This window comes from Mustela nigripes, chromosome 13 (genome assembly GCF_022355385.1).
Source record: "Mustela nigripes isolate SB6536 chromosome 13, MUSNIG.SB6536, whole genome shotgun sequence".
NCBI classification, from domain to species: Eukaryota; Metazoa; Chordata; class Mammalia; order Carnivora; family Mustelidae; genus Mustela; species Mustela nigripes.
In genome coordinates this window covers 9,937,105-9,963,887 of record NC_081569.1, presented here as the reverse complement: position 1 = coordinate 9,963,887, position 26,783 = coordinate 9,937,105, and the positions used below count along the sequence as shown (strand labels likewise).

General features: G+C 42.2%; 1 pseudogene; it reads right to left on the bottom strand.

The window, feature by feature from the left end:
- LOC131998713 (S-formylglutathione hydrolase-like) lies at positions 1 to 26,173 on the bottom strand (annotated as a pseudogene).
- Between the last annotated feature and the right edge of the window lie 610 nt (positions 26,174 to 26,783).

The window sequence follows — 26,783 nt, the reverse complement described above, 5'->3', positions numbered from 1 at the left end:
TCATGCATTCAGGTATTTTGCATGATGTCTGATGTGCTCAGTACTAAAGACTGCAATGAAGTAGTAGCTATGATCATAACCCTCTTGTAATCTGAAAACAAAAGGGACTTTCTTTTCTGTACTGACAGCTAAGAAGTTATCAGGTAGTAATTGTCCATCTGTAGGCCACTGGCCACTTTTCCTGGATCAAGTAGTATGTCCAGCTGAACACCTGGATAGGACTTCACAAGATGGGTAGCAACATCAGCCTTCCATTTACTTTGATCTGTTCCCAAATATCCGCTAAAGACTTTTTTTCCCCCCCAAGGACAGAGCGCTGAGTTGCAAATTGGAGCAAATGCTGACACAGACTTGGACTTTCCAGGATTCTTCAAAGCCCATATCAGAGCTCTGTGGCCTCCCCTAGAGTGGCCAAAAATAGACCTCCTTTAGGGGGTCCATTGCAAAACTGGCATTTATGAGATGGGGAAGCTCTGCCGTTACATAAGAGTACATTCTATAGTTCATTTTCCAAGGATTTTCAGTGGCATCTACTTCGAAACCCAGCACCAGTGCCAAAGTCCTAGCTCTTGTCTTCTCCTGTAATACTGCAGCCAGGAGGGCTGTCATCTGGAGAAAGGACGACAAGGCCATGTTCAGCGGCAGCTTGATGATAACCAGACTTTGATATAAAATTTTGTTCCATGCAAGTTAAACCAGATAACCATGCAGCGCAGGACGTTTTCCAGCTTCTGACTCGGGTGGTAAGTAAGATAGCAAATTTCACTTGGCAGTTCAGTCCAACACTGTCATGTTCAAAAACGTTCTGCAATCCTCCAAAGCACGTGGTGCTGGAAATCTGTCTCCTGACCACTGCTACTTGCTTTTTTTTTTTCTCCCTGCACCAAAGGATGGATGATTCTCGGCGATGGGAGGCAGGCAGGGAAACGAGCAGCAGCCGGAGTGGAAAGGTGGGACCTCATCTTCTAAACTTGTTCAGAATACTCTTATCCTCCTTGTGTCCATAGGATCTGCGGTGATCATCCCTCCTTCACTTCCGATATGGAGAATTAGTGTTTTCTCCCTTTTATTGCACGCTCAGCGTAACTAGTGGGTTACTAATTCCAATCTTTTCAAAGAGCCAATTGCCTTGTTACAAAACAATTGCTTGGTTGATTTTCTTTCTTTTCTGTTTTCATTTGTCCGGTCCTGCACCTTTATTTTTATGATTTCCTTCCTACTACTTTCCTCGGATTTTCCTTGCCTTTTTAGTTCCACCTATCCTCTTTAGGTCATTAATTTTAGACTTTCCCCTTTTTCTATTATAAGCATAGATAGCTATAAAGTTCCCTGTAAGACCTACTATGGTTGTATTCTATAAATGTTGATACGTTCTATTTATTATCATTCAGATTACAATGTTTTCTATATCCTCCTGAGATTTATTTTTCTGTGACCCATGGTTTATATTTCATCTCCAAATAGTTGAGACTTTCCTAGATATCTTATTGTTAATTTCTATTTTAATTTTATTGTGGTCCAGGAACATACGTGGATGGTTTCAATTTGATTTAAACTATTGCATGTTTTTTTATGACCCAAACTATGATCTATGCTGGTGAATACCATAAGCACTTGGAAAAATATGTGTATTCTGTGGCTGGTGGGTATAGTCTTCTGTAAGTTCGTTCAGGTTGGTTGATAGTGTAGTTCTGTTCAACTGTGTCTTCACTAAGTTTCCTTTAGTGGATGGATTGATTGGTTCAGGGATAGGTATTAAAATCACCAATAAACATTGTGGATTGTCTATTACTGCCTCATGTAGATTGAGACTGTTAGTAGGTACTTTCTTTTTATCTTTTTTTCAAGTTTTTTATTTAAATTCTAGTTAGTTAACATATATAGTAAAATTGATTGAAGGCATAGAATTTAGTGATTCATCACTTACATATACTCATATACTTACATATACTCATGCCAAGATGCTTAGTTTTCTTTAATGTTATGTCTTCCTGATGAATTGATTCCTTTACTATCATGAAAGATCCTTCTTTTTCTTGACTTGTAATACACTTTATTTCATATTAATATAGCTACATCAGACTTCTGTCACTTCATTTTTAGAGTGTATTTTACAACATGTTTATTTAAACCTATCTGTATTTTTATATTTAAAGTGAATCTCTTATAGACAGCATAGCAGTGGGTCTTGGGTTTTTAAATCAATTCTGGCAATCTTGACATATTAATTGGAGTGGGTAATTCATTAACAGTTAATGTTATTAAATATTGATTTGCTGGTGATTGATGTGATTGGAGTTAGGTCCATCATTTGCTTATTGTTTGTTTTGGTATTTTGTTTGTTTTCTGTTTGCCCTCCCAGCTTTTTCCCCTGTTCCCTTTTTCTCTGACTTCTTTTGGGAGACTTAAATATTTTTTATGATTCCATTTTAAATTATCCATTGAATTTTAGATATGTCTCCTTTCATCCTTTCCCATTGATTATGCTATTTATTAAAATATGCAAGAGAGGATAAGTTTTAAATTGGATGACATTTTTAAATTTTGCAATTATAAACGGGACAGGATTTCTTAAACCCTACAATTGTTCAGAAAAAGTATGGGATGCCAAAGACTTGTTCCAATGGATGGGTAAGAATCAATCCCAGAGCAACTCGGAAGGGTGAGGGAAGAAATGAGCCATTTCTGACTCTTCCTTACTAGATCCAATGCATTTGAGAAATTTTATATGAAATTATTTTTATTTTTTATAATTGTTACAAATACTACAGTTAATCCCAGATGAGAAAATAGAAGCAGAGGAAGCTGATAGTGAGAAAGCAAGAATCATTGAGAACAGCCTTAACGCCTCACTTCACATTTGAGAAATATGTCAACATGATAGCTTTCCACACAGAGGATTGAAGGGTTTTCCCCTCTGTTACACTTCCTATTACATTCTGGATGAAAAATATTTTTTTCTTTCCATGGGAACCTATTAGAGATATTTGAGAACAATGCCAGCTCTAGACCAAAGTCTGGTATGAGTGGAAATGTATTTCATTTCCTTCCCCCCCCCTCACATTTCCCTTTTGCCAGCTGAGAAAGAGGTCGGAAAAAATTGACATTAATTAAACCTCTACTATGGTCCAAGCTCTGTGTATGGACTTTATACACATTATCTCATTCAATCCCCAGAACTACCCTATCAGGTAGTTACTTTTACTTCTGCCATTTTACACAAAACATAAAGCTCACAAAATCTAGGAACTGTGTCCAAACTGACTTAGAAGTCATTGAATCATCAGGAAACTTTTTAAAATTGGCATGTAAATAGGACTTCTAGAAATGTCTCTTGAGGCAATTCTTACACTGATGCCCAAAGACATTTACAGTAATATTTTCCACCAAGTTGTTTATAATAATGGAAAACTGAAGGCAGGCGAAACACCCATCATTAGAAGAATGAGGTTAGTTATTCTATTATTGTTCCATAATATAGAACCCTGCACAGATGTTGACGGATAACATTAAGTTACAAAATTACATGAGCCCAAGAGACATGTTCAACAATATTCATCAGGTTTGTACATAAACACAAATAGGAAGGAAAAAGCCCAGGTTATCTAAAGTGGTTATTTACTTGGCAAAGGGGAGAAAAATGGAAGAGGATTTGTAGTTTCAATATGTTCCGATATTGCATGGTGTCATCTATAGCCTGTACAATTTTTATAAGTATATTTATGGTTGGCATGATTAGTAGTAGGTAAAAAGACAACAGAATTGTTTTAATAGAATCCTTCCTTTTACCACAGCTCATTTCTATAGCTAGAACCTTCCCAGACTCTGAAGAAGGAGAACTCTAGAACCAGAAGACAGCAATATCGATGCTGGTGCCATAGGGTTGGAGAAGGCAGATCTGGGCAGCCAGATTTGGCAGCAGCCCTACATAGCAACCTCAGGGAATCTTGCAATTGACATAGTGCTCAATCAATGAATTAAATCGAAAAACAGATCCATACCAGTTGTGACTTAGAAATAAAGGTTACTCGTATCATCAATAATAAGGTATAAGTAACATATAACAAAAGAAGCCATTCTACACTCTTCAAGATAAGCAAAAACTTTAAAGTCTAATAATAACACTGAGTAAAGCCAAAACCAAAATGAGCTGCCCAACATCACTTATAGGAACACAAATTATTACAATCGCTTTAAATAGTTTGTCGATATCTGGTTAAGTTGGAGACAAGCCTGCCCCACACATTAGCAATACCACATACGTAAGAGATTCTTTTTAAGAGACCCACGCAGGAATACAGATGGCAATACTGTAGTACTTATGGTGTGCTATGTCCATATGGTAGAATATTAGTCAGCAGGGAAATTAAATAGACTAGAGCTACCCATTTCAACATGGATCAATCTTGGAAAGATAAAAATGAGCACAGGAAGCATCAGCTGTATCTGCAATGTTTTATTTTGCCAAAAAAAAAGGGGGGGAGGGAGAGACACTGAATCACAAAAGAAAAATAAAAGAATCTGAAATCTACATAGAAAAATATCTATATTTTTGAGACTTTGAGGTTGGATACATTAGTGTCAGTTGTGTTAGTCTCTAACTTTTCTGTATTTTTGAAGAATTTAATAGGAAGAAAAAAGACTAAAGATATAGGAAAGAATATTCTGAGAAAATACACCAAAATTTTAATGATTGTTTCTAAATCTTAAGAGTCTAAGTGACCTTAATTTTCCTTTTTATATTTTTCTATGTTCTATTTGTATGTATAAAATGTGTATTTCATTTATAACAATAAAAGTGGGTTATTTTAAAGTTAATATATACAATTTCTGTGACATATGATGAAACTATGAAATACAGGTACAGCAAAAAGAACCAGAAATAGACTAAGCTATTAACAGTTGTTAATCTTTGAAGTCTGGGTAATGGGTGGCTTTTTGCTCATACTTTTCTCTGAATACCAATTTTCCTATAGTGGGAAAGTACAGTATTTGTGAAAGTTGGCTTACATGAAAGGCTAGAGGTCTTATTTTTTTTTTAAGATTTATTTATTTATTTGAGAGAAAAAGAGAGAGCAAGTAGGGGGAGGGACAGAAGGAGAGGGAGCAAGAGAATCTCAAGCAGACTCCCCACTGAGCACAGAGTCCCACATGGGGCTCCATCGCATGACCAAGATCATGACCTGAGGCGAAATCAAAAGCCAGTTACCTAGCCAACCAAGCCACCTGGTGCCTCACGGCTAGAGGTTTTAAATGAAAAGAAATTCAAATAATTTTTTCCAACATTGTAAAATGTTCATGGCCCTAATGATAAACTAAGTTATAAAGAAAAAAAAAAAAAATCTGTTCTTAAAGAAGAATTGAATTAGAGCCAGATAATTTTTAAATGAAGTCTGGTATGATAGTGCAATTTATATTGATATTCCATGAATGCTAGCTCTGCTAATCAAAATATTGAGTTAAATAGCATGAGCTATTCCCTAAATAAATTCCAGGAGTGGGGGTTATTGGCAAAGGGGGAACATAAGGTCCTAAATGGCCCAGTGACCTGAGTTGTCTCCACGCAGAAGGAAGCATGAGTCATTTAATCAATGCTGTGTCTTTTATAAATCGTCAGGAACTCTCCCAGGAAGGCTTTAAGAGATAGATTCCTTATTACCACTGATATATGTTCCAATTAAATGTTTCACATCACCCTCCTGGGACTGCCCAGCCAAAAGGGAAAGAAAGATGTGATCCCTGCCTTCTGACTCCCACTGTCAACAAGATTCTTGCACATTAGGAGGGGCTGTGACCAGCCTGTGGACTAAAATCTGTAATAGAAAATGACCGCACAGCCCCAGCAATCTTGATGCTCTGCTCTAGAATCAGTGCAAAGCTCTGACTACCTTAGGATTTCCACACACCTGTGCAGAGAGGCCGCTTCAAATAGAAGAGCAATGTTTTCTTTCTGGAGAAAAAAAAAGAATCCAGGAAAATTCTACCACCCCTTCCTCCGACACTGCTCTCCTGTCCATCCCGTTATGGCAACCAAACCCCAGGAAACAGCTGCCCTTGCTGGTCAGAGGCTGTCCACCGTCTGTGCTAGGTGATGAGTTTTCCAAAGCACATGTGTAACCAATTATCTTAGAGGATCTGAACAGTAATGACTCAAGGTGTGAAAACCCAGGATTATTGACCCAAAGTGTACAAATGGAAAATACAGAGAATTGAAGCATCTCGCCAAGGTCACCTCCTTCAGAGTGGGTAAGCCAGTGTGGCTGCAGGCAAGAAGAAAGAAAAAGTGAACACGGTAGGAAGAAAGGATCAGGGCAGAGAAGCAAATGAAATACTGAATTTTTAAATTTACATCAGGTTTAGCCTTTTCTATTTTGCACTTTTCTTAGGTTAATGAGACGCTACAGACACATTTCCATGATAGCTTTATTTCCATTCCTTTAGAGGCTTCTGACTAACCACAGGAAATGCAGCTGACCTGTTCCCTTGTTGTTTAATGGCCTCATCTTCCCTCCCCTTCCCACTCTGCTATCTCAACACCCATATAAGACATACAAGGATTTGGGTGTCTCAAGACTTTGCAGCTTTCTGCTCGGCTAATTACCCCCAATGGAAAAATAACTGGTCCACATACTTGGAGCAATACGGTAATCGAGCTACTAAATGCTCCTTTTGCTAATGACATGTTTTTTCAATATGTTCAAATGAGAGGCTCATTGGAAATTATTCACTTTCTTCTGAGTTGCAAAGGAAAATGATAGGCAAATTATGGCTGTATAAGCACGTGTTTGCACGGATCCTATCCCACTGAATTAATTAGCCATCTACAGAGCTATTGATGGCTAGCTCTTTCCTTCAGCCTTTGCACTTACCAGGTGGAAATGATTAAAGATTTAATTTCCTTGAGGGGTCATTTAGGTTGGAGATGTCACCTTTGTAATATAGAAGTCATAACATCCACCAGAGAGAAGAAGAGAACAGTGGCTTCCATAAGTATATCAACAGTGGGAAGAGAGGTAATGGAGTGTCGATTTGAAAGGAACTCAGGCCTGCTTAGGCACTCTGATTTTTCAGATGAGGAAACTGGGACCCAGACACATTAAGGAGGTTGATCAAATTCAGTCAGCTGTGTGTAGCAGAATTGAAACTAGGAGCTATGTACTGGCCTCTCCCTGCCTCCCCTCCATCCCGTAGCCTACAGTGCCAGTTCAAGACAGAAGCAAATTCGAGATAATGTGGACTCAGGGAGGGGTGCCTGGGACAAAGTACCAATGCACTCTGGCAATTTTCTGCAAATTCTTTAATTGCATGACTTCATTGGTTCAAAGACTTTGCTTCACTCACACATAAGCCAACACACACAGTCCAAAAGAGATAATTCATCATTATCTTACTCTACTTGGGGTGGGGAGTAAAGAGGGAGGCACCCTCCTACACCCTCCTGCTGCCATCAGCCCAGGTTGATCCATTTTCATTACATTTCCCTTTGATGCAAAATCCTCAAACCTTGGGCGGGAAGCTCTGCTTATCAAATCTGTTCTTAATAATCCATTTTTATCAAACTTTATCTGATAGAACCAAAATATATTTGATCTTACTATAAAGGACACTTATCAGTCCTCCTGCTAGAACAGCATTGCCCCAAAGTGAATGGTATTAAAAGCAAAGTCTTTAGAGTCAGAAAGAAATGAGTTTAAATGCCAAATCTATCACTTTCTAGCTGCAGTGCCTTGCCCAAGTCACTCAAAAACTCAACAATATCTCACTGAGCTCACTAGGCTCTAGGAACTCAGATATCATCCTTGTCTTCCTGACTTTACACCTTGGAGGCATCGCTAGGAACCAACACACCTGTTACCCAAATTAATGCAACTGTTGTAAGTGCTGAGAAGGAAGGTCCCTCGAACCACAAGGTCATCCACCAGGAAGGCTTGTCCTTCTTACAAAGGTCACAGACTTCCCTTAGGAAAGGTAGCTGGAGCAGGGATCAGAAGGGTCAGTGGGGAAGTGAGGGAGAGCCAGCATCCTGGGCAAGGCGCAGCACTGGGATGGGCCCAGTCCGGTCTGAGAGATGGAATGTGCATAGCGTGAACAGAGAGGAGGAACACGTGGAGAGGTCCGAGAAATGAAGAGGCACCTGTGGCCATGGTTAGGAGGTTTGCCTTCATTCTGAGGGCCAGGGGTGATGTAGGACATGATCAGACCCAAGCACAGACCAGAGGGCAGCATGGACACCGGGACATGAGTAGAAGTCCAGTGTCGTGATTCGTGCAAGAGCTAGTGATGACATGGACAAAAGGAGTGAACAGAATGTAAGGGATATCTAAGAACTAAAATCATTTAAGCCTTCATGATAAATTGGATCTGAAAATAGAGAGGAAGGGGTACATCAAAGCTGACTCAGAGTACTTTGGCATATAAAACTGGATAGGCGGTAGTTCCATACTCTGAAAGACAGAATTCAAGGGGTGGCCTGACTGGTGACCTACACCTCTGAACCTCAGTCTCCTCACCTACAAAATAAGGATAGTAATACCTTCTTTTAGGTGTTCTTACCCAATTCAGCGTGGGGGTGGGGTGGTGAGTCCCCACACACATACAACACCAAGCAATTCTCAGACTCCAGAAGGGAATCCAAGGATTTGCCTCAATTCTGACACTATCTATCCAGGGATAGCATCAGACTCCACAGGGTCAAGGGTGACTGCCCCCAGCCCCACTTCAGATGCCAGTTCCAAGCGCCAGGCTTACTTGTGCTTTTGACCTACTGGCTACAGACTAGAGGTTCCAACGACCTCCTGCTCAGGTTCAGTGAATGTGCTAGAGCGGTTCACAGAACTCAGAGAAACACCACTTACTTAGGTTTACAGTTCATGTAAAGATGTGGTCAGGGATATGAATCAAAAGGTATATGAAGAGTTGCATCACGTGAGATATGAAGAAAGCATGCAGAGTTTCCATGCCCTCCCTAGGGTACCATTCTCACCAACCCCTCCATGTTCACCAACTTGGAAACTCTCCCAAGTTTTATGGAGGCTTCATTATATAGTCATGACTAGTTAATAAGTCATTGGTCATTGTCTGATTCAACCTCCAGCCCCTCTGCCTTCCCCTGAAGTCTAGGGGTAGAACTGAAAGTTCCAGCTCTTACAATCACAGGCTTGGTTCTCCAGGCAACTAGCCCCCCATGCTTTGGTTACCTAAGAGCTTTCCAAAAGTCACCTCATTAACATAACAAAAAACCCCTCCAGAACCCTTATCATGGGAAATTTCAAGGGTTTTAGGAACTATAAGCCAAAAACCCTAGAGAAGGACCAGATACACAAGGAATATATTTTGATTATTTGAATGACCAAAAATAGATTTCTTATATATCACAATATTACCAACATAAATCACACAGCTATCAGAAGCATTTAGAGAAGGTTCCTAGAAAGTGACTGGTGTTAAGCACACCCCAAAATAAATGGTATGTATTCTCAAAGGCTATTCTTCATCCGGTTGCAAATTCAGGATCTCAGACATTTGTTTTTTGTCACTCTCCTTTATGACCCTTCCTTCAAACTGTCGGTTTACTGATCAAATCATCTTAAGTAGTCTCTATTATGCCACACTAGCAGAACAGGCAAGGTAGCAATTGCTTTTATAAACTTATTGTAAATGTCACTGCTACAGTTTAGCTCACAATGGCTCACTTTGCCATTCAAGGGAAAACATGGATGGCAAACACAGTTCCTGGTATTAGCCAAATGCTCTAGCACACACGTGTTTATTTTTTTTTTAAGATTTTTATTTATTTATTTGATAGACAGAGAGAGATCACAAGTAGACAGAGAGGCAGGCAGAGAAAGAGGGGGAAGCAGGCTCCCCGCTGAGCAGAGAGCCCGATGTAGGGCTCGATCCCAGGACCCTGAGATCATGACCTGAGCTGAAGGCAGAGGCTTAAACCACTGAGCCACCCAGGCACCCGACACACGTGTTTATTAAACAAGGCTGTAGTGCTGGGTCATTTAAGGGAAACTGAAAAGCACTGCTCTCAAATGGAAGGGAGGGAAAAACAAAAAACAAAAAACAAAAAACCATGGGCAGGGCACTTTAGAGTCCATAAAGCCCCACTGTGAACGCTGCATCAAGGTAACCTTACACTAGAGGGGTAGGGAGGAAGGGCAGGTGTTTTCATTCTTACTTTTACCAATGAGATTCATTTAGAAAAAAGTAACTTGCTCCAACTCACAAAACATGGAAGTTGTAGAAGCGATGTAAACACAAGTCTTCTGGCTTCTCATTCAAAACACTCTCTACCAATGCCAAACCATTCAATGGAGACCCTAAAAATCATGCAGCCACTATACAGAAGAGCAGTACAAAATGAAAACTCATTTGAAATTTCACGCTGGTATTTTAGCAATTCATTATTAGTTCACTAGTATTATGGCTGTCATTAACAGACAAGATGAGTTGAGTGATTAGTATATGCCAAGCCATATGTTAAACATTTCTCCTGCATGGCTTCATTGAACCTTTACAGCAACCTATAACGGGATGCTTTTATAAATCAGAATTATAAGAAGTACAGATGAAAAGGGAAGGCTTAGAAAATTTAATTTCCTAAATCTTGGTCTCCTTGTACAGCCACTATACTAGACCGACATGCCTCTACGAGACATCTTTCATGCATAGCACAGTCAAATATCCATAAAACTAATAAAGTGAGTAATTTCACATTATCCTGATTTTTTTTTTTTGGAAATTCACACAATACCTCTCATCATCCTACCAGAAAAGCATGTCATCTATTTCCCTGATTCAGTAAGCAAATAGGTATGAACACTTACCTGGGCCAGGTACCACCATAGAATCTCTGTAATAGCACCTTTTCTGTACTGAGGTTCATATCTCAAATTTTGATCTTGGCTCTGCTTCTTACAAGCTAGAAACCCTTCAGCAAGTTACTTAGTAGCTCAGTTATTCAATTTGTCTGTGAAATGGGGGTGATACTAGTTCCAACATCATAAGGTAAGCGGAACCACATGCCTAAAGCATTCAGCATGGTGCCTGGGACATGGCCGGTACTCCACACATATTTGCATGATGATTTTATATTTTGACGATCTTCCAGAGAGCAGAACAGATGTGAGTTTCATTCTATAGAAAGGAAACTGTTTCCAAGATGTAAAGTATTTTGCATAATATCACACAGCTTGTGAATGACAAAATGAAGAAAGGAAATCAAGTCTTCTAAATATGACAGAACAAATTTTTGTCATTAATATCCCACACAGCTCTCTAAGGAGGGAAGATCCTGGAGGATCTTGAAAGTAGAAGCATGGTGGATCCAAATGGCTCGTCCCACAAGGTTGAGAGGTTAAAAGACCCAGAAGATGATTCAGAAGAAGGAAGGACCAAAGAATAGAGACATGGAGGTACCATCAGAGAAGGGGGTGGGGGAGGAAAGAGGTAACAAGAGAAAAAGACTGGAAAAAGAGAATATGTCCACAGGGATTTGAGAAGTTTGCTCCAGGGTGCACAGTGTACCTCCCTCTTCTTTCTATCTTCAGATTCATCGTGAAGATCTAGACTGATGTGGGAAACAAAGGCAAAAGAAAAATTATTAAATTTCCTTACTACCTACAGCCTATTGACAAGTCCTTGAAACAGGCAGAGTAACATTTCTCTAGGGACTCAACTGCCTTGGGGTTGACACTTTGCTAAGGGCAGAAGGCAATCCTAGCTGGAAACCCCCTTCCTAGATCCTATAAGCCTACTTTACCACATAAAAATTCCTTTAGAAATCTCCTTTATTTCTAAACCCCACAAGATACGTGTTGGCAATCATCCTCCAAGCATATGGCCCATCGATATACATCTGAAGGATCTCATGACTGAGGTTTTATTAGAGGATAATAAATGACATTTTCCCAAAAATAGTTAGCCCCCTCAAGGCCCTGAAAGTCTTGCTTCCAAAATTCCAGAGACTTGTGCTCCCCTAACTCCCTCCCAGCTTGAAGGTATATAATGGGCCACTCCCCATGACCCCAGTACAGCTCCTTCTGTCCATGGGTCCTCTCCTCATGCTTTAATAAAACCACCGCTTTGCACCAACGATGTCTCAAGAATTCTTTCTTGGCTGTCGGCTTCAAACCCTGACTTCTTTCCTACATCATAGACTACTTATAAATGGTTTGGGATGAGTCTAGAGATGTGAAGAAGAGTTGACTCCCATCTGAAACTGGTTGAGGAGTAAACAACAGCCAGCCGACAGGACCACCCCCACCGAGGCACTCTCATGGAAAGCAGTGGGCCCCAAGCTCCATGTTGCATAGGGAGGATGAAAGGTGTGTAATGAGACTGTATGTATCAGATATGGCTGAAGATAAAAAGAGGAGGATAGGGAGGAAATAACTCAGTTCTGCACAATCTGAGAAAATATAATCAGCAGCTATGGCTTCTAGGGTACCATTCTTAGTCTGGCCAACTAAAGTGGGGACCCAGATCACTCATTCAGAAAGCTTTCCAACCTGTCACAAAGCCTGGAAGAGAATCATATATGTAAATACTCTCTCATGGCCCTAGAAGTGACATACCTGATTTAGATAGGAGAAGGAATGAAACTAGAGAATGTTCATGTTTGCTCCTAGTTTCTTGCTTCACCATGCTAAACAAAAGCAGACCAGGGGGGTCCTAATAGCAGACTGAAAAAAATATAACTGATGAAAAACAGAATCTGCATTGGCCACCCGTTACTGAAGTTCAAATACTTGGTTTGTTGTGTTTTAAGATCCTATCTGCTAAGATATCATTCGCTTTTATGTCTCTTAGCCTGGACATAGTAATAATTGCTTGAATTTGCAGGTAGTAGGTAGCAAGAGGAATGGGGAGAGAGACAAGGGTGGGGAGGAAGGAAGGGGCAGGCAGGGAGTAAAAATAGATCAAGAAAGCTGGTCTCTCTCCTTAGAAGAATGAATATATCCTTGCCACATCTTGTTTGGAAAAAGGCAGACTCTTGGTTGCTCCATTCAATTCTCCTTTCTCCCTCATGCCTCCCTCAACCCCATTCAAAATATATAAAATAATGGGGCACCTCAGTGGTGCATGCAGAGAAGAGTCCAACTCTTGGTTTCAGCTCAGGTCATGATCTTAGGTTTATAAGATCAAGCCTGGAGTTGGGCTCCATGCTCAGCAGGGAATCTGCTTGAGATTCTCTCTCCTTCTCTCTCTGCCTCTCCCACTCATGTGCTCTTGCTTTCTCTCTCCCTCTCTCTCAAATAAATCTTTTTTAAAAACATATCAAATATTAAAAGACTGGGACTGGTGAGGGAACAAGAATAGAATTTGGAATCAAATGATCTGGGGTAAGTCCCAACTTCTGCCATCAGTTAGTTCCATGACTCTAACCAGAACACTGTGTCCCTTTTAACCTTGCTTCTTCTCATGTACAAAACATGACTATAAGCATCATCAATGAGATAAGATACTCTGTGCATTTCTATGAGTACTTATCAACATTAATGGACAAAAATATATTGGACCAAGGATTTAAACATAAGACCCAAGACTATAAAACTCCTAGAGGAACATATAGGGGGAAAGCTCCATGACATTGGGCTTGGCAATGTTTTTTTGGATTTGGATTTGACATCTAATGTATATGAAATAAATCCCAAATTAGACAAGTGGGACTCTATCAAACTAAACAGCTTCTGCACAGCCAAAGAAGCAATCAACAGAGTAAAACGGCAAACTGCAGAATAAGAGAAAATATTTTCAAACCGCAAGAAGGAATTACTATCCCAAATACATAAGGACCTCCTACAACTCAATGGCATCAAAACAGATCATCTGATTTTAAAATGGGGGCAGAGGACTTGAATAGACATTTCCCCCAAACAAGATTAGATCTTAAGTTGCTCGATCTCATATGCCAGACCCACATGTCTCCACTTCACCCAGCTCTCCCATCAACACCTAAAGTGGCATGTATGTTTTTGTGTCTTCTCAGCCAAACTACTTCACCCACCAGCCTGACTTCAGCCACAAGACCCCCAGCCTGGGATGGCCAGTGCACAGGCACATGAATAAAGTCTGAGTCAGAAATTCAAGGAGTCCCCCTACCTGCCCACAGAATCTTGGGAACCTGAGGGGAAGATGGTCTGAATGAACATGCATGCTCCCCTTGCTTGTTCAGTTCTACTATGTATGAGGGTGTTTCAACACCAGATGTGACCTGGAGAAGAATATTACAAAGCAGAAGGCTGCTCTGAGAAGTCTGTGTTTCCTATGACCGGTGTGCATGCATTTTCCAAGACCACACAGGTAATGATGGTGATGGAATTTCAAGAAGCTACTATAGCATGGGCAGACTATGGCCTGTGGGTGAAATGTGTCCCATCACCTGTTTTTGGAAGGCCCATGAACCAAGCATGGCTTCCACATTTTTACATGATTGAAAAAATTCGAGAGAAGAATAATATTTCATGACATGTGAAAATTCGATGAAGTTATGTGAAAATTTTATAAAATTTAAATTCAGCATCCATAAATAAAGTTTTATTGGAACACAGCCATATGTAATCATTTACATATCGTCTGTGGCTGCTTTCCTACTACAACTGCATAGTCGAGTATTTGCCACAGAGACCATATGGCCAGAAAAGCCTAAAATATTTACAATCTAGCCCTTTGTGAAAAATGCTTCTTGACCCCCTGAGCTATGACACATTATTGCTTAAAATGGCCTCTTCATGCCATTACCCTGTTCAAAAGCCGTGTATATACTTTTGTAATCAGGAAAATAAATATTTTAATGTGCCAGTGGTTTTCCACCATTTATGGAACGAAGTCCAAAATACTTGTGATATGCCTATAAGCCCATCCAAGTCTAGCCCCCGCCTCTCCCTCCCTTCTGAAACAAGCATCCTGCTGCCATGCTCCCCACTCTGCCACAATGCATTTCACCTTCATCTATGTAGCAACTCCCTTATTACCTTCAAAGTCCACCCAAAATACCACTCCCCTATTTTCATATCCTCAATCAGAAGACTCTTTTGTTCAATTTTTCCCCCAAAGCACATACTTTTTATAAACTTCTGCAAAGAGATGTGTCACATACTACCTTGAAATGACGTATCTGTACCTCTAGCCTGCCCCTATGCACCATGTCCACCAGCGAGTGAACCAAAAACCAGTCCCTTCCTCTTTTTGACTCCAGCACTTGGCATGAAAAATATAACATGTGTTCATAGAATTTAATAGTAATAATAGTTATGATTCCTTTTGTGGTCTTCTTAATCTTAGTAGTTTAGAACAGGATTCTTAAAAATAAAATATAATCATAGACATAAGACATCTCTCCACAGGTTCATTCTAAGTAGCTCTGTGACCTTAGATAAGCGACTTAGCTTTTCTAAGACATAAATTTCTCATGTGATAGAAAAATAAAGATAGGACCTAACTGGCCGACTTAATCTACTTCATGGGAGAGGATAATAATCAATCATAAAAATAACAACCAGCATGAATGGTATACCTTCACATTTTTTAAGATTATTGGCTTAAAAAGTGCTTTCATAAAAAAGTTATTTTATGTTGGCATAAAAAAACCAAGACCCACATAACATAATGTCAGTAAAAGCTGTTTATAAATTGTAAAATACACATATGAAATAATAAGGATTTTAGTTTCTATTATAGTCACCACCTGGCATAACTCAAAAGCTCATAGCCTAGGCTGTCAGAAGAACATGTCTGGAGGGCTCGTAATGCACTGCAGAGCACAGGTGACTTTATTTTGCATGGTAATGAAACTGCCTTCTGGGTGCCTCTACTTCAACTTCCTTGTGAGGAGATAAGACAACACCTTACACATGCATGTACCTTTGATTTACAAGACACCTCTATACCCATGATCTGGTTTAACCCTCAGACCTGTCCCCACTTGAGAGCAGAAATTCCTTCTTCAGAGCAGCAAGTGACTTGCCTTAGGTCTTCCAGCAAGTGACAGAGGACTGCAATTTGAAGATGTCCTCAAAACTGTCAAAGCTCTGACCTTTCCATCATTTTAAGAGCCTCTAGCATCCCAATGCTTGAGGTCATCTAGTCTAACATCTATTCTAGATCATCTATTCAGAGAATAAGAAACGGAGATGACTAAGAAATTACAAATGACCTAAAGGAACACAATTAAGGAGAAAGTTAGGAATCCAGGCAGGACACCTCTCCTTGGGTCCCTAAATAGTTACATTTTATCTTCTGTGGTAACCAGCCTCAAAGATGCCTGCCAGTGATCTCTGTTGACTATTATTTACACTCTTGTAACATCTCCTCCCACACTGAAAAGCACTGACTTGTAGAACCAATAGGATATGGAGGAAGTGACAACGTGTGGTTTCTGATGCTAGGTCATAAAAGACATTGTTATTTGTGTTTCGATTTCGTGGATCATCTGCTCTGAGGAAAGCCAGCCGCCATGTTGAAAGCCATTTGGAGCAGTCCACATCCTGCCAAGAGGCAGCACCAACTTTCCAGCTGTGTGACTGAATCTTTCTGGAAATGGATCCTCCAGCCCCATTCAAGCCATTTAAATGACAGCAGCACCTGCCAGTATCTTGACCATGACCTCCTAAGACACCCTAAGCTAGATCCACCCAGCCTAATCGATGGCTCCTGAATTCCTGACACACAGAAGTTGTGTGAGATAATAAATGAAGACTGCTGTTCAAATCACTTAGTTTTAAAGTAGTTTGCTATACACCTATAAAGCACTAATATGCTTTCCATTGTGGGCAGTAGTTTCTCTGAGGTATGTGCACCTCCTTCTCTCTTCCCCAGGATTCTCTCCCTAAAATGTAGCCACAAATCCATTTTTCAGTAGTTTCTTCAAGTCACTCTCAGGGACATTAATCAGATGAAAGATGCTGCTTTGGTAATCTGATTCTCCATGGCCTTCACCGAGCTAGATGCCCCAGAAGCTTTCCATCTTGTCCCCAAGCAATTTCCTCATGGTATACCCAGTCTAAAGCCCGAGATAAGGTTGAAAAGGCAGTGTGGGTGTCACGTACTCTTTATCTGATCTGTCCTCTGAGGAACGTGTAATAAGATCTCAGTTACATCTGTTGAAAAATTGGATCCTGAAATGATAGGATCATGGTACTTAAATATATTCTTGTTTATTCAGTGCTGATCCCATGTTTCTCTCCTTTTTAAATACTTCTACCATGCTCCTGTCCTCTGTGATTTATCATCCTTATTACTGAGAAACCAAAACCATAGAAACTGGTTGTTAACAATAAACATGCTCATCCTTTAAAAAAATGTATTTATGAATCAGAACCCCTTCTTTTTCCAAAGCAAATAAATTGTGAAACCTCTAGTCTAGTCCTCCAGAGATGAGATCATTTATGCAGCTCTCCTGAGAAAAGGAAAAAAAGGGTGAAAATCCTGAATTCATCCCCTCTCTGTCCTAGGAAACTTGAAGATACCTGCCAAGAGAAAGGGAACAAGATGCCAGCCTATCAGAGGATGGCTGTGTGACCTAGCTTCCGGACCGGGAGCTAACGTCACCAAGTCTTTGCAGTGGAGGTGAGAAGGAAGAAGAGCCAGGAATACCTTCCAGAAATATTCAGTACTATAATGAGAAACAGACAAGGTAATTACAGGTGCTTCACAAACTTTCAAGAGTACACAACTTATGTAGAGATTTCAGTTAAAGGCAGATTCCCAAGTATGGCCTGAGATTCTGTATTTCAAGCAAGCCCCCAGGAGATGCTGATGCTGCTGGTCCAGAGGCCACATTTGGAGTACCGAGGATATAAAAGAACCATAGCTATTAGTTACGATTCTTGCTGTTGTTAATATGATCTCCACAGCAAGATGAGCTATGCTGGTAAGTGGCCACGCTAAGATTTCAATCCAAGATGACCTAACCTTGTCCCGCAGCCCCCATCTTGCCTCTGAGAAAAAGCAGGATATGCTCAGAGCAGCAACACTTCTGTAGAGCTATCAAGTCAGTGGTTCACCAGCTCAGCAACTGCCCTTGTGACAGTGCAGCCCTGATCTCTTAAAGTCTCCAGAAAAAAATTCCAGCAGAGGAGTTATGGATTCATTATGGCCTCATCACATTATCACATGCTGAGGACTTTCCGGGTTGCCCAGAAAACATCTGTCAGCAAAGACAGATTCAATCAAAAATAAAAATTGAGGCTTAATTCAGCCTGGGGAGGAAACCGATTAACCAGGAGACGGAAGGTTAACCCCCTGGGCCACATCGCAGGGGTGAGCAGGGGCTGACGGTTCTGTGTTCATTAGAATCAATTAAGCACTGTCTGCCCCCAGGGATCACAGTGGGGAGGTTCTCTTCCAGGACTGATTGGGCCCAGAGACAGGGGAACGAGGCTTAACTCTATGGTTTCTCAGGGGAGGGCTGGGCCTGAACAAGCACATAGGTGGCTTTGAGGTTGGGATGATGTTGCTGAGACAGGCCTGGCATTAGTACTCGACACTCACAGCACTTTTGAGGCAAGAGTATTTTACATTTTTATATTAGTTTATCTTAACGATGCCAGTTGTCCTGGGGAAAAAAGCAGAGACAAATTCTGAGAAAGAGAAAGAAGTGGGCAGTCCTTATACTCTAACACCCTGGCACCAGACCTTTCAGGAATTGTGTTCGTTGAAGCTGGAAGCTGGTGCAGGTGTGTCAGCAATGAGCTGCCGAGGTCGAGACCTAGTGACGCACTTGTAATCACAGCTGGTTTAAAATTGGATGAGTAAGAGTTATAACTAATAATACTTACTGTCCTGTCTCTGACTCTATGTTGAGCACAATAAATGCATTATCAGAGTCAGTCTTTCCCATACTCTTATAGAGGATGGATCTGTGACCCCTATTTCCCCAAGAACTGGGATGATGTTCGCTTCCCTGTCTCCATAGGCAGAGTCCCTGTTATAAATGAACCTACCTTTTCATATCAATTGAATCTTTGGTAGGAAGAAGAGACGCAGCACCAGTCAGAACACAGACTTTGAGAGAGCATAGGGCAGAGAAGCGAATGGAAGAGTCTTGTCATTACTGAGCAGAATATAATGCCTCTCACTCAGGTTATTTCAGTTATACGAAAGCATTCAGTAGAGTAGGTGTAAGCTTTATTTGTGAGCAGCACGCTGGAGGTTCAGACTAGCTCTGGATGTGGCTATAGTTTCTTACTAATCCTTGTCTCCTGCCTCCACTTAGACCCGCAGCCATGTGAGGAGGGTGATGCTGGTCTGATGGCCCTCTCACTTGGTTGGCATCATGAAGCCAGAGTCTGCACCCAGGTCACCTTTGTGCTCTGGGAATTCAAGGAAGCCAATTAACCTTTCTGATCCTGAGTCCTCATGTGTAAAAGGGGGCTAATCCTAGTAACTCTAGAGGACTATTGAGAGGAACAGGCAAAATAATACTTGTGAAAATCCTTGAGCGCACTGTGCAAGTGTTAGGTATCCTCCTTAGATCCCAGTCACACTCTCCTCCTTCCCCAGTAATCTTGCCCTAACTCAACTGTCTTTAGTTACTACATCCCTCAAAGGGAACTGTAAGGGACACAAAAATAACCAGAGCACATGGTATGGCCTTGCTTTCTCCAGGGTCCTTTCTCCTATGACTTCTCTTTGTATTGGCAACATGGCCTTTAAAGACGAACAATGAGGGGCGCCTGGGTGGCTCAGTGGGTTAAGCCGCTGCCTTCGGCTCAGGTCATGATCTCAGGGTCCTGGGATCGGGCCCCGCATCGGGCTCTCTGCTCGGCAGGGAGCCTGCTTCCCTCTCTCTCTGGCTGCCTCTCCACCTACTTGTGATTTTTCTCTGTCAAATTAATAAATAAAATCTTTAAAAAAAAAAAAAAAAAAAAAGACGAACAATGACTCCAGTTGGTTGGCTCAGTCCTTCATGCCCAACCAGAAGTCTCTTTGGGAAACTGAAATGTGTCTCCTTCCAGCACCCACTGCGAGAGGGAAGTCGACATGAAGATGATGCAAAATCACAGACAAACCATCCAGTATGATTATATCTGACATTAGATCGTAGACGTGTCCTCAAAAATCTCGGAAGCAAACACAAACTCACAGTCTTGCATACCGGCTCACAAGATGACACATCCTTGATGTGATGAGAAACTCCTGCTTAACTCGTGCCCCCTATCAAAGCAGGGTCTCCAGCAGTGGGCAGTACCAGCTGGAAGGACAAGAGCTTTCCCCCAAAGTCACAGTGGGGCAGTTTACTTGTGGTCTTGGACCAAAGCCCCACTACCAAAGCAAGAACAGGGTTAGGAATGCGCTGAAGGCTTCCCAGTCTGAGAGGGTGTCTTCATCTCCGTGACTCTCCCCCAGTGCTGAAATTGCTCTGGCCTCTGGGATTATTGACCTCAGCTTTCCTGGATAAAGGTTGTTAAAGTCATCGTGGCCGGGATGTTTCCACTTTCCAGAGGACTTCTTGAGTACCTTCTGGCATTTGTCTTCCTCCTATGGAAGAGAACCTAATAAAATGCAGAAGAAAGAAAGAAAACATGGAACCTGCCTTTACATATGTTTTCCGTTCTCCCAGTTTGTAATTGCTTTATTCTGGTCTTATTCCTCTTTCTCTTCCTTCTCCCTGACTTTTTTCTCTCCATTATTTTCCATTCTTCTGCTTTGAAGGAAAAATAAATTTGTGCTAATAATTTAAGAAAACAAAGGCTAATATTATGAAAAACACTGGATGCATAGTTTTGAACCCAAATTCTTATCCCAGGAAAGTTCGGGAAGAGCATGCCAAACCTCTTACCTTCTTCTCCTGCCCTTTTTTTTTTTTTTTAAGATTTTATTTATTTATCAGAGAGAGAGAGGGAGAGAGAGAGAGCACAGGCAGACAGAATGACAGGCAGAGGCAGAGGGAGAAGCAGGCTCCCTGCTGAGCAAGGAGCCCGATGTGGGACTCGATCCCAGGACGCTGGGATCATGACCTGAGCCGAAGTCAGCTGCTTAACCAACTGAGCCACCCAGGTGTCCCTTCTCCTGCCCTTTTATTTGTTTATTCATTTTCTGACAGAGAGAGAGTATGGAAGGAGGGGCAGAGGGAGAGGAAGAGAATCTCCAACAGATTCGCCACTGAGTGTGGGGCTCCATCTCGCGTCCCTAGGATCATGACCTAAGCCAAAACATCTCAAGAGTCGGGAGCTTAACCAATTGAGCCACCCAGGCACCCCATCTGTTTGTTTGTTTGCCATTAATTTAGATTTGAACTTAGTACTAACCTATCCATTTCCTTGTCAAGGAATCACAAGGGTTTTGGGGATCTATTAATGCTATGTATTCCAGGAATTTCTATTTTTTTGTTCTCAGAGTGGACAGCCTTCAGCCCGGTGACTTCCCATTGTACAATATTCCAGGAAATGTACAACTTTACTCTTCCCTAATTCCATCACAGCTGTGACAAGGCCCACTTGTCCTGTCCATGTCATTTATTGCCAAGTTGACATACAAGGATGAACTCCAGGATTTAGATCCTGGGGCGATAATGAGTGCCTGAAAGAGGAGGAAGTGAGGGATGAACCAAGAAGCTCCATTAAATTAAAGAATTAAATATTTCTTCTGACTCATTACACATGGTGTCTTTCTCCCCACTCCCCCAAGCTGCCCTCAATCAAGCCAGGAGCCTATGAAAGGGAGAAAAAATGTCTCTTTCATTATCCCTAAAATTAACGTTATCTTCCCGGAGTAGTGAATGTTAGCTAATGACAGGCAAGGTGTTGGGTTGCAGGGACCTTTGAAGCAGAGTTTTCGGGACAAGGAAACAGAATGGATTTGCCAGTTGCTTTGTTATGCATCCAAAAGAAATGCTAAACACAGTAATATCTCATTTATTTGCATTCCACCAAGTGATTAGTCCCTGATACAGTGTTTTATTTGGGATTTTTCTCTTCTTCTAAAGATTTTACTTACTTATTTGTGAGAGCACACACACAAGCAGGGTGGGGGGGAGTGGCACACAGAGGGAGAAGCAGGCTCCCCACTGAGCAAGGAGCCCGGGGCAGGACTCCATCCCAGGATCCTGAGATCATGACCTGAGCTGAAGGCAGATGCTCAACTGACCAGCCACCCAGGCATCCCTGGGATTTTTCTATAAATAGAGCCTGAGTAAGGAATCCAGAAGGAGAAGCCTAAATACACACACGAGGGAATGGAAGGAGGAAGGCAGGTAGGAGGGAAGACCAAGAAAGGTGCATTTCCAATGTCTCTGTGCAGGACAACAGTGTTGGGCTCTGTAGGGAGCCCTGGGGAGTCCACACAGCGCCCTGCAACTGAGCACTGGGGCATGTATCCTCAGCCTCCCACCCCATCTTGGATAGGGCCACTGTGAGAGGTGTTGACGGCCTCCAACCCCACTCCCAGCTGCCTGGAAGAATGCCCTGCGGCAGAAAGTGGAAAGAGTCTTGGTGCCCTGCAGGTGGGAAGCCGTGGCCGCCACAGAAGCAGTTGCACGACTGTCTAACTCAGCCACAGCTGCTCCCAGAGGTGGATCCACCAAGATGTGACAAGCAACAACAAAAGGGTCTGCTCCACACAGACGCAAATCATAACCGCCATCTGCTCCTCTCACCTCACGACTTTTGGGCGATCTCCACGGAGAACAATTTAGCAGCATTTCCAAATGAAAAACGTACATACCACTTGGTCAGGAAGCTCAGCGATTTGCCCTATGACTACTCTCGCTCATGTGCAAAATGTCATACGTATGGCATTTACTGGAGGAACAGTTGTCATGGCAAACACATTGGGAGGAAAATAATTCAGCATCAATCAATATGGAACTAATCAAATAAACTATGATATATCCACAGAACAATGGAATCACAGCGATAGTTAATAATGCTTAACAAGCTGCATGAAATCGTAACTGGCAAATTAGACGGCACGTTCAATTGATCAGAAACCAGCACGGCCAGAAGGATCCACGGTAGCTGAATGTCAGTCACAAACGGCAAACCATGTGACCTCCCTCTAGTCACAGTTCTGCTCCTACTTTAAAGTTGATTTTTAGATCATTGTTCAAGGAAAAGGCTCAGGCTGCAAAAGCAACCATCTTGCCCTCAATTTCCCTGGCTAAATTCTTCTGCCCTGAGCACAGTACAGCCTAACTATGAACACAAAATGTCCATGTTTATTTAAAGGGCAAATGGAAAAATCCACTCAGTTCACTAGCATTATGATGCATTTATGAGTAGAAGTGGGTTTTTAAATTTTGTGTGTGTGTGTGTGGTTTTTTTTTCTGGCTGTTCTGCTCTCCATTTTATTCTAGATTTTTAAGTAGCTGATTGAATTATAAAGCCAGAGTCCTGCATGTGAAAGGCCAGACCTCACAGAGTTAAACTAATTCCCCAGCAGGCTCACTTCATCAAGCAAGCTGATAACTCATACTCAGCAGGGTTTTTCTTCTTCCTGATAGCTTTCCTCTCAGCTTTCATATGCAAACAAAATATGCACCAGCCTGAAGAAGTGTCCAGAACTTGGAACACTACTCCATCTCCCTGGTGGGAACCAAGAGCCTGGAGAGCTCTGTTCAGCCCCATCCAGAATCAACCCCCCCATCTGGATTCCTCCATTCTCTGTCTTTGAAGACAAAGAAAATTCACCAAACCTGCACCATGCCTTTTAAATCTCAATAGATTGGTGGGGGAGAGGAACCCTGAGAGACTGTGGACTCTGAGAAACAATCTGAGGGTTTTGAGGGGTGGAGGTTGGGGGGTTGGGTGAGTCTGGTGGTGGGTATTAAGGAGGGCACGTATGGCATGGAGCACTGGGTGTGGTGCATAAACAATGAATTCTGGAACACGGAAAAGAAATTTAAAAAATAAATAAAAATTTAAAAAAAAAAATCTCAAGAGAGGCACACCTAGAATCCTATGCTTAAAATAGTGCCTTACTCTGAAGGTGAAATAAAAATTCTGGTGCTGGATTGAACCCTCCTGGGGAGTGGGTTAACAATGCAGGGTCCCTCCTGCACCCACATATCGTGGTCATCCTGCTGTCAGCGTCAACATGTGTTCAGCCATGGGCAGGACATCAACAGAGTGGGACGCATCCAGAGCAGTCAGGACATTTTAGGCTGTCAAGGAAGCAAAAAGCACTCCCTATCTGGTGTCCCGTCTGCCATTCTGCCTTTTTTTTTTCCCCCAGTGGGAAGAAATCCCTAAAGAAGAAAACTTCCCATATCAGGATTAATTCCAGGAATCGTGCAGATTCCACACAGGATAGGAGAAAGTCTCTGTCCATTAAAAAAATCTTTCTCCAGCTGGACGTTTTAAGAAGAACTGTGAACAGTCCCATAAAGCAAATGTATTTCCCTCCTCTCTTTTCCCAACCATGGAGACAAGAGTTGGGATCCACAGCAGCTTAAAACAAAGCACACGGTGAGAAGGCTCATTCATTACACTGACAAGGACTGCAATAAAATTACGAAGAATTGGGTGCCATTCAACAATGTTGACGGGGGCTGAATCTGATGAAAACCGTGTTGGTTTCCTAGTCTTCAGGAAAGACTATGGAGCCCAAGGAGCCATGAGGGGAGGTCGGGAGCTGCAGAGGGAAGCAAAGGGAAAATGAGTGTGCAGAGGAGAGAGGGGAGGGGCGTGTGCCAGTATCTGGTGAGGGCACCAGTCTCCAGATTGACTTATCTTGTTTCCCTGTCTTGTCTCTGAATCTTGCCCAGGACTGAAACAGGACAGAGATACTGAGCTCACCTCATGAACTCAGAAATGTCCAAAGTGTAGAAATACAGCTCAGGCATGTCCTGCTTAGATCTTAGAGCCAATGGAAGGGACACATGACAGTTGTTGTGTTCTGTTTTTGTTTTGTTGTTGTTTTTTTATTTAAAAGTATTATTTACATTAGTAGAGGCAATGTTCCGTTCATTAGGACCCTTATTTTCTATTAGTCCTTTGGCATATTTCAGACACATAAAGCAGCCCTGCTCTGACCCACTGCCCACCCCCGTACCCCCCATGACACTCCACACTTAGTCACGGCCTTTCCCACATTTGCACCCATACGTCAGTTACACAGTTTCATACGGCTGACCCGTGAACAACATGGTTTTGAACAGCAGGGATCCCCTTATGGGAAGATTTTTTTTTTTTTAAGAAATGGGACAGCAGGGGCAGCTGGGTGGCTCAGTGGGTTAAAGCCTCTGCCTTCAGCTCAGGTCATGGTCCCAGGGTCCTGGGATTGAGTCCTACCTCGGGCTCTCTGCTCGGCGGGAAGCCTGCTTCCTCCTTTCTCTCTCTCCGCCTGCCTCTCCATGTACTTGAGATCTGTCTACCAAATAAATAAATAAAATCTTAAAAAAAAAAAAAGAAAAGAAAAGAAATGGGACAGCAAAAGGGGGACCTGGGTGGTTCAGTCGTTAAGCATCTGCCTTTCGCTCGGTTCATGGTTCCAGGGTCCTGGGATCGAGCGCCTCAACAGGCTGCCTACTCAGCGGGAAGCCTGCTTCTCTCTCTCCTACGCCCCTGTTTGTGTTCCCTCTCTCCTGGTGTGTCTCTCTCTGTCAAATAAATAAAAATCTTCAAAAAAAAAAAAAAAAAAGAAAGAAAGAAAAAGAAAAAAGAAATGACAGCAAGACATTTATTCACAACTGCCCACCCCAGTGTCCACGGAACCAAATGGAAGGCAACTGCCAGGGACTTTATTCCTGCTGACCTCTGAGCACCCCGGGGAGGCCCCCTCAAAGTCATTAGCACCCATGGGGGCTGTACAGTCAGCACTGTAGGATCCCTCTCCCTACACAGAAGGAGTAGTGGAGTCAAACACGGGGGTAGAGGCCAGGACACTGTCCAGAGGACAGGGGTCCTACTTTGCAGGGAGCCCAGCATCCTCAGCTCTCTTGTCTTCTCTCCTCCCATGCTCCATGCTCGGCTGCACAAAAGTGGCCAGGGCCCCGATCACTCCTGGGTTAGGCTTGTGCCCCTCCCTGTTACTGCATGCTAGCCCCTTGGCTTCTGGGAGGCCAGCTCACTCACAAATGGCCACAGCTGTCCATGGCCATGGGCAGGAGGTGCACCTCCAGGCAGAGGAGACAGCTGTACTGTGCCTTCATGCCCTGTAGCCACCTTCGGGGCTGCCCCCCAGCTGCCCACTGCACCAAGACCTCCAGACTGAGGAAAATCTTCATCCCACGCCCCCTGCCACCTGCCACTGCCCCTTTCCAGCCACCCAGCTCGGTCTGCCTCCAGGCAGATTTTCTTTTCAATAAATATACACACAGTACTATATATGTATTTTTCTTTTCCTTATGATTTTCTTAATATTTTCTTTTCTCTAGCTTACTTTCTTATAAGAACCCAGTATATAATACATGAAACATATAAAATATCTGTTAATGGAGTGTTCATGTTATCAGTAAGGCTTTTGGTCAACATTGGGCTATGAGTTAGATTTTTAGGGAGTCCTAAATTATTCACGAATTTTTGGCTGCAAGGTGTCAGCGTCCCTAACCCATGCATTGTACAAGGGTCTTCTTACTACTAATGAATACCTTCTACACTTTTGCATGCATTTAACTTTTAAAAGATACACATACTCCCTTCTGCATTTACTATTTACCCAGATGGATACAACTCCTCTAGTTTGATCTAGCTGCCATCGCTTCCCCTGCTGGTGGGTATTTAACTTGTTTTCAACTTTTCATTATTGTGATCATAAACACACTCAGCAGGGAGCCCTCCATGGGACTCCATCTCACCACCCTGAGATCATTACCTGAGCCAAAATTGAGAGTCGAC